This window comes from Silene latifolia, chromosome 9 (assembly GCF_048544455.1).
Source record: "Silene latifolia isolate original U9 population chromosome 9, ASM4854445v1, whole genome shotgun sequence".
In the NCBI taxonomy this organism is placed as follows: Eukaryota; Viridiplantae; Streptophyta; class Magnoliopsida; order Caryophyllales; family Caryophyllaceae; genus Silene; species Silene latifolia.
Window position 1 is genome coordinate 206,757,557 of NC_133534.1, and position 10,000 is coordinate 206,767,556.

Below are 10,000 nucleotides of genomic sequence, written 5' to 3' on the forward strand. Positions count from 1 at the left end.
GAGGTGCACACGGGTTTCGGCATCGTTGGCTATAGCGGTTGGGATGGGCACCATGGTGCATGTTGCCGTAGGCATAAGGACCCCTACTCCGAGGCGTGGGCATGGCAAGACCCTTTCATCGACAAAAAAAAAATTCCGCCATGTATCCCGTCTCGGGGGCCCGTGAGAGGCACACGGGTTTCGGCATCGTTGGCCGCTATTGTGGCCATCGTGTAAGTCCGCACAACCCCGTGGCGTGGTAAATCACCACGTCTCGGGGGTACCGTCATAGACGGAATTGGGCATCAATGGCATGAGTGACGGGTACACGAGGGAGGCCATCGAGTAAGACCCATTGTCCGAAGCGTGGTGCATGGTGAAAAAACTTTTATCGTCCGTAATTTTTTTTTTTTTTAAAAATCCTTTTATGACGGGTTTGGGCATCGATGGCTTGAGTGACGGGTAAAAGAAGACGGCCATCGAGTAAGACCCATTTTTTTTTTTTTTAAAAAGTTTTTTTTTAAAAAAAGTGTCCGGTGAACCGTTAATGCTAGGGCCGTTGTCCTCCTACCCGCGTAAAATGATGTGGTGGGATGGCTCCAATGGTTTCTAGGGGATGCGGTATGCTTTCGCTTTTTTAAAAATAAGTTTTTTTTTTTTTTTTGAAAAATCACCACGCCTCGGAGGTCCCTTCTATGACGGTTGTGGGCATCGGTGACTAGATTGACTAGTGTCTAGGCTATCGTGTAAGACCCATTTTTGTCATAAAATATTTTTTCAAAAAACTATATTTCGTAAATTATTTTTGAAAAAATGACGGGTTTGTCGGAATTTTTTTTCCTAAAACAAATTTTCATAAAACTATTTTTCATGGCTATGACGGGTTTGTTGGATTTTTTTTTTTGTTGGAAATCGGTTTTTGAGAATCGTTGCCCTTTCGGGGCTACATTAATGTCCCTCGGAATGTCCCTCAGAATCGTTGCTCGGATTGTCCCTCGGTTTGTGCGGCTGTGATGGGTTTGTCGGAAATCGGCTTTTGAGAATCGTTGCCCCTTGGTTGTCCCTTGGAGTGATTAGGTGCTAATGAGTAAGGCCACAATCTTTAGTCGATAAGTAAGGATTGCAATGATGAGAGTCGTTAGCGAAGAAATCCACTTGGAGTGAGTTATCACAAAGACCAAGCCGATGATGCGCTGTTGAATGGGTAGTCATTGTGTCCCGAACCGATTATTGAGCGTTGTTTGTGTTGGGAAATGTGTCCTCAACAATAGTGCGATCATATGATTTAAATATCATTATTAAATCTCATTTCAAGAATACGGAAGGGATGATACATTACATATATATATAGTCAACTGGTCCACACATATCGGTAATGATTGGCTGGCTAGAGTTTGACATTACTGTCGTGCGACGGTGGTGATCAGTTGATCCCTTGAGGTCACACCTAAAGGACGATTCCCTTAATTGAAAAGGTTAATTAATTGTATACCGATACAGATTAATTAATTCCTTAAAATTGAACAAATTGTTATAAGAGAGAAAATAACATCTTATTATAATGTGATTAAATAAGATTTTATTTAGTAATTTAAGAAGTTATATTACTAAAATTAATCGGTGTTTGCGAAACACGCGAGATGAGAATGATAAGTTAGTTATAATTACAAGATATTGTGAATTATACTAACTAGTAATTAAATGACCATTTTATGAGAAAGTAATTTTATATTACTAGTCAATTTGTTAAATGTGATTTATTTAATTTATAAATGATATTTAATTTGTTAAATATGCATTTTAAATTAAAACAAGACATAAGACATGTCACATGTCACATGACATACAATTGTACAATTGACAAAAATAAAATGGACTCAATATTACAAGGAAAACCGTTTTATATGTAGTGAGTGGGTTTTGATGGTTTTTGTTATTTAAATAATAAAATAAACATCATGATGACACCTACTACTAGCTAGCTTTTCTTGTGAAGATAAAAAGCATATTGGGAAGAAAAATTGGACAACCATATACTCCTCCCAACCGGTTTTCAACTTAGAAGATTAGAGAAAATTTTCTCCAATTAATTCATTCTTATTTTTTATGAAAAACCTCCCTTCTCTCTCTTGTTCTTCACAAAATTCATTTTTGTGAATCTAATTTGTTTAAATCATACACTAATAATACTAAAAGTAGTATATGAGTATTAGTAATAGATTTTAAGGTAAACTACAATACAAACATCTAGTACATGTTTATTTGTGGGATTATGGGATAGTTTTGGGTGCAACTAATTGGAGGGCTTCTATTTTGAGGTCATGTATGTTCATCCATTAATGGAAAGCTCAAGAACAAAAGAAAAGGAGATTTCTTTTGTGCCCAATATGACCGAAATTTCATTGTAAGAAAATGATTTATTCTCTTTTATTATATTGTTTGCATGCATAAAATCCGTATTTAATTTTATGACAAATTAATTTCGACATATATGAGTATGTTAGTATGTATATGAATCTACATTTCCTTCAATCGGTATCAAGAGCCACGGTTGTTTGCATGCAAATTGGTTAAAAGTTTTTCCGAGTTATATGAATAACAAATAAAACTTGTAAAATTTGTGTTATTATGATATATCACGAAATCATTACATGCATGTTAATATTTCTGGTCCTAAAGTGTTTTAGGATATTTTGGTTATTTTTCGGATTTTATTTGTTCATATTTAACAATAATGACATTTAAATGTGATTTTATGAGTAAAAATGTCATTTTTGGTCTAAAAATAGCTATACTTCGAATTTTCACTTGGTTTTTGGATATGTTGTGATACATATTATTTTGAGATAACCTGTAAATTTTCATAATTTTAGGACTTGTTATGCTCGAAAAATGGATTTTTCAATTTTAATTCGGATTTAAAGTGAAAAATAGGTTAACATGAGTTAAATTTCGAATCTGGTCATAGAAAATTAATATGTTGTCACATGAAATTTTACAAGATGTGTGTAAAATAATTGGCCATAAAGAAGTCCTTATGCATGATTTATGGATTTTTGAAGAAAAATAGCATAAATAGTGACATTATTAGTGAAAAATTAATAAAACATAATCTATGACTTAGGAAAAACGTCTAATGTTGCATTTTATTATCATTTTCAGATCTAAAATTGAAAAGTTAGTGAATATAATTTTTCCTCATGTTTTATGATTATTTTAGTAAAAATCGATAAACCGCAACATTGTTTTTCCGGAAATTTCGAAATTATTTTAACCTAAGATTTTGAACATTATGAGTGTCATGGTAATTTTCCAGAATGTTCATGAATTTAAATTTTGAATTTTGAATTTATTTGAAGTTTTGTGATTTATTTGAAGTTTAATAGCTTATTTTAGTAATTTTGGACTATTTATGAACAAATTTTGTAAATAAAGGTTAATTATGGTCAAATTATTAGTGAAGACTATATTTTGAGTCCTAAGAGGTTAGGGTAATTAACTTATGCATAAATATGAGTTTATGTATTTTTGGTGATTATAAAATGTTGAAATCACGCAAATCCGTAAAAACCGAGTAATATACGATATTGGCAAATTAAAGGCGATTTAGCATAAAATTGAGCATGTTCATACATATTATAATGCTGCATTTTTCTTATGATTGTCATAATTTTAATTTATGTAATTTTGAATTATGTAATTTTACTTAGTATGGCCTTAGATTTTAATTGGTATTTCCCGAAATGTATGGGAATATCGATTCGGTTGTAATTTTTATTGTGATCTCGTATCACCGTTTTGTAATTTAATAGATTTATTTTTATTTTAGTTACAAATGTATAATAGGAAATTATGTATTTTATTATGTAATTTTATTCATTCCGGAGTTCCTAAAGATGGATTTCTTCAAGAATGGCGATACATAAAGACGGTGTTACATCGAGATGCGTGCCACAACCGAAGTTCAAGGGACCAATGGAGTTGGTTTCCGAATATGTAAGAGTTAAAGAGTTTTTCTATTTTAGGAAAGGCCATACTAGGATTTATTTATTCTTTTATGCTTGCATTTTATTTTATGTCACATGCATTGCTAAATCGCCATAACTAAACATGCATTGTCTTATCGAGTTTATCGACCGTGTCAATTAGAATTATCGTAGTTCACCGCTTTAGTTCACTTAAAACGTGATAGATAATAAATTGACATGACCTCTCGCTAAAATTATTAATTGAGACATAGCCTTACCAAATAGTAGAAACCATGAAAACCTATTTCGCGAGGGAGTGCACTCGGCCATCCCGGGGTACAAACCTTGTTACGTAGGGGAAGTGGGTGATGAATGTTAATCCACCGAATTCGTGTTGATGAGGGTTTCATCGGCCATCCCGTGCCCAAATTAATATGAGTTTGGATCATGGACACATTTATTCGAAATTTGGATTGAACTCAACAAAAGTAATTGATAAGGGTTTCATCGGCTATCCCGTGCCCTTGTTGATGTGTTTTGGGCTATAGATAAACATTAGAGTAATTTTATCGACCGAGAATTCTAAAAGTAGAATCGATTAAAGGTTAATCCACCGAGTTATATTGATGAAGGTTTCATCGGCTATCCCGTGCCTAAGTTGATATGAATTTGGGTCTTGGAATCATTTATCATAGTTGGGTAGAGGTCACTATGTAAATGCTATACTTGTTATTTTTCAAGTATTAATAAAACGATAAATGTTAAGTTTTCCACTATTCCGTTGTTATATTGTTCTATTTCTTTACCACAATTCATATACGATATCTTTTCGTTTTTGATTCAAATCTCCATTAAAACATCGTAACTAAAGACAAATATGAATTTGCTTCTAAAACCTCATATGAACCATTGCTAAGGATCTCTTGTAAAGAGTATAGATTAAAGTTATTCATTATCAAACAGGTTTTTGATTTTTGACTAACACATCTACTTACAATGGATTATTTTTCCATGTACTTAAATGAATTAAGTACCTTGAAGCGATAAATTGTTTTGGTAATTAGTGTTGTCGAGAATTCATAATTGACCAAAATAACGCAACCACCTCAATGAAAGTTTTTAAGACTAAAACGAACAAATGAAGAGTGTTCTTCATGAATTCAATTTTGCTTCTCAAAGCAAAGACTCATTGAAATGAGTGGGAGCATTCTCTTAAACCGTTAAGATGAGAACGAGGTTCAAGAAGTAAAAGATAATAATCGAATTGATACAAGGTAATGTTAAAAGTAAAGTCATTGAGGAATGACGATACTAAACCTATCAATCCCGACCAATAAAGTTTCCATTGTCTTAAATGTTGGACACGAGAAAGGAAACTACCCCAAATTATTGAAGAATCAACAAGTTAGTTGTGGGACATCTAATGGAACCTTCTTCTTTAAATGTTTATTTGATTAAACATGAATTTTGCTAGTACCACTTCGTCAATATTAGAAACCAGTGGAGGTTTTTTCATCATTGTACTTGCTACATAGGATGATTAGAATATGACGACTAGCAACAATAATATCGAGAGATAGAGTAATTGTGTACTCAATCTAGTTTTTGGATTTAAAGTAGTACTTAATTGTGACTATTAAGTACATAAACTCTAAATAAGAATATAAACTTGTTAAGATACAAAAGAGGTTTTCACTTTTGTGACCCTATACACCACAATTTGATGTATGGCTAGCCCATTATCAAGGTGATTATATTCTAAACCAAACTAGAATGATATATCATGTAGATGATGTAAGATTCAAATTGGTAACCCAGGATTAAACCTTAAATTTTGGAATGATGAACGCAAAGAGTTATCGAGTACTCTTAAAACTATTAGATTGTTAATGGTATATGCGTATCTTGTATTCAAAGCAAGATATCTCGTGCCTTTTGGTTGAAAAAGGAGATCGAGATTGTAAATCATTGATCCAAAATAGGTTGATCATTTTCTTTTACCAACGATTTAAGTTGACACTAGTGTGTTCACTTAATAAGGTAAATAGAGAAATCTTTGAAGAAGTTCAAAAGTTCAAGGAATCACGATATAGTCGTGATGGGATTATCAAAGTGAAGACTTTGATATAAGCCAAAGGAAATGTGATATAGTATCACAAGTTAATCTCTCTTAGCACGCATTATGAAATAATGTGTGGATGGATAAGAATTCAAACGCTATTCGATATGGTTTGGACTTCAATCAAGTTACTTTGAGTTACTTGATCCTTTTGGGGATTTTATCATTTTTGTCTAAATTATTTTTCCACTAAAACGAATCATATGAGATATGAAATGGTTAGGGTACCATGTTTGTAAGTTTTCACAAGAAACAAATGCTCATTTTTCCCTTTCAAATATCACGAGCACGACGGGTTTGCGGCTCATGAAGCTGTCTTTCTAAAATACAAGTTTATTTCTAGAAGACAGAGTGGGAGAAATTATTCAAGAGCCACAAAGATGTTATGTCGCAAGAAACTGGTCTTTCTTGGCTACATGAGATGTTTTGTGTAAGATGTTGTTTCTTTAAAACCTAGGAGGTTAAATTCGTCAAATTGTTGAAAATGATGGATTCATGCTACTTTTAAGAAAGTAAAGAGCTTATAACTTACAAAGAAATCGTTTGATTCAAATTGATTACTTCTAGAAAGTAATGAACATATGACTTACATAAGAGTGTTTAAGTCACAACTCAATATAAGGCTTAGAGCCATGAAAATCCGAAATAAAAAGGCTTGATTAGTTGCAAAGGGTTTTGCACTAATAAAGAGAGATTTCATAGCGAGATTGGTTGATTAGTGACAAAGGGTTTTGCACTAATTGAAATGCTTAAGTCTATTTGGATCTTCTTAGGGATTGTGTTTCATTATGAGGTTATGAAATACATAGCAAGTGAATCTAAAACCCACTTCTTCAATTAGAAGGAATGTATTCAATACATATCTTGAGTTTTGAAGATTCTTGCAATCCTAAGATAATGTGAAACTTAAGAGAGGGTCTTAAGTAGGACATCAATGAGTTGGAATCAACATTTTGGATCATGTGATAAAACATTTCTCGATAAATCGAGAAGTTGTGTTTATACATGGAGTTTAGTGGGAGTTACGGAATTTTAATTAGTCCGATATGTGGATGACATATTGATCATCGAGAATGATTTAAGACTTTTGGAGTATTATAATACATCTTTAATATCCGGATCTATGAAGATAAATCCACATGATATTAGCGTCAGTAAGAAGTCTTATGTTGATAATATTCATGACTAGTTCAATTAAATTGAACATATTTGATTGATTCCAATTGCTTCCGCTGCCGAATCAATTAAAAAGAAATGATGTATAACACTTCATATGCTTTGAGTATGATGAATTGTTTTCAAAAACGAATTTAAGTAATCTTTACCAAGTAAGCTATAAAGATTACCCTTAAGTGCTTGCAGAAGCATTAAGGAAGTAAAGCAAAGTGTTTATGATGCAATTTTGTGTAAGGGTGTTACACAAGTGACAATTGACAATTGAGATTGCGCATGGTTTCCGACAAAACCATAATCAAAACACATTAGGATGGTTAAGATACCATTGTGGCTATGATAATTAAGAAGTAGATTTTCTAGAATCGTTCTAGGCAATAAAGAACAATGAGAGATATTTATAACGGAAATTGAGTACACTTGCAATCATGAGATGTGCAAGAGGATGAGTCCCGCACACTGTGAAACCAGTGGGAGCTATTCTTAGGCTAAGAGGGCCTATGTCTTGATTGGATCTCGACACGTACTCATAAAGTTTTGTGATGAAAATGTATACATTACAAAGGAAAATGAGTATGTAGTAAGGTTGAGTAAGGTACAAGAAGTTGATAAAACCTACTAACCAAAGCCTTCTCAAAGGCTAAACATGATGAGTCATGTCATTTCAATTGAATTGAAATGAACAACTACATGCAAGATCAAATTAGATTATAGAATATGAAATAGTAATCAGGCATTGACTATTCATATGTGATAATCACATTTGTCGTTCGAGTTTTTCTTTAAAAACTCCTTTTATACTTTGTTACATCCAAACGGGTTGTAGTGACAATTGAACCCCGTTAAAGTGAACACGGATTAACATTGTATTCGCCCATAGTCACTTGTATGAGGTGACGTCTCGAAGTGACTAGAGTGTGATGCGATTGATGGCAAGTTCAAGTGTCATGGAGTCATGTGAGATGACTAGTCGATCACATAGGCAGACTGTTAGGAACACTTTGTCGGGCAGTGACCGCTTATAGAGTTCTGGCAAATTTATAAAGCCTGGTCGTGGCAAGAGCTACTATAGTATTCTAATGAGTCGATTCTTTTGACTAAAGACTATTCACCTAAGATGGCTCAGTTTCAGATTAACTTTGATTTGTGTTACTACGACCTTCGTAAATGGGGTCAAATGGGCATATTTTGGGTTATGATGGCTGTGGCTAGTCGAAGGGAATGAGTGCGATAGGAATTGTCCATCCCCTTGTCAGGGTTAAAACAATATCTCAGGGCCACTCGAGGAGTAATGAACTGGAAATGCGTGGCCACGCTCGGAAGGTATCCATGGTGGATAAATTCCGGTCAATCAGTTATTCTCCAGATCGAGGAAACCACTCTCGATGTGATCACTTGCAAGTACGAGCCGAAAGACACCTTGCATTGAGTGGGAGATAGTAATAGGACAAGAGAATTGGTGACGCACACTTGTCGAGGACAAGTGGGAGATTGTTGGGAAATGTGTCCTCAACAATAGTGCGATCATATGATTTAAATATCATTATTAAATCTCATTTCAAGAATACGGAAGGGATGATACATTACATATATATATATAGTCAACTGGTCCACACATATCGGTAATGATTGGCTGGCTAGAGTTTGACATTACTGTCGTGCGACGGTGGTGATCAGTTGATCCCTTGAGGTCACACCTAAAGGACGATTCCCTTAATTGAAAAGGTTAATTAATTGTATACCGATACAGATTAATTAATTCCTTAAAATTGAACAAATTGTTATAAGAGAGAAAATAACATCTTATTATAATGTGATTAAATAAGATTTTATTTAGTAATTTAAGAAGTTATATTACTAAAATTAATCGGTGTTTTAGTTATAATTACAAGATAAATTATACTAACTAGAGATGAGAATGATAAGTTAGTTATAATTACAAGATATTTAATTTGTTAATTATACTAACTAGTAATTAAATTGTACAATTCAATGACCATTTAGTAATAGATTTTAAGTAAACTCGGAAACATCTAGTCCCTCGTGGGATTATTAGTTTTGGGTGCAACTAATTGGAGGGCTTCTATTTTGAGGTCATTTGTTCATCCATTAAAGGAAAGCTCAAGAACAAAAGAAAAGGAGATTTCTTTTGACCCAATATGACCGAAATTTCATTGTAAGAAAATGATTTCTTCTCTTTTATTATATTGTTTGCATGCATAAAATCTTTTTAATTTTATGATTCTAGTGAGTTAGGGGGTCAATGTCTAATCGATGGACAAGGCATCGTAGCTCGTTGATCGGAATGTCCCTCGAAATGTCCCTCGGTTTCGGTTTTCGCTACATGTGCTTTGAAAGGGTCGGACCCCGCAACCACGGAGCTTTATTGATCCTAGTGAGTTAGGGGAAATGTCCTGGACAAGGCATCGTAGCTCGAATTGTCCCTCGGTTTTCGACGCTACATGTGCTTTGAAAGGGTCGGACCCCCGCAGCCACGGAGCTTTATTGATCCTAGTGCGTTAGGGGGAAATGTCCTGGACAATGCATTGTTGCTCGGAATGTCCCTCGGTTTGTGCGGCTATGATGGGTTTGTCGGAAATCGGCTTTTGAGATTTGTTGCCCCTTGGTTTTCCCTCGGAGTGATTAGGTGCTAATGAGTAAGGCTACAATCTTTAGTTGCGAAGTACGGATTGCAATGTGGAAGCCTAATTAGCGAAGAAGTCCGCTTGCTAGTGAGTATACTCACCAAGACCAAGCCGAT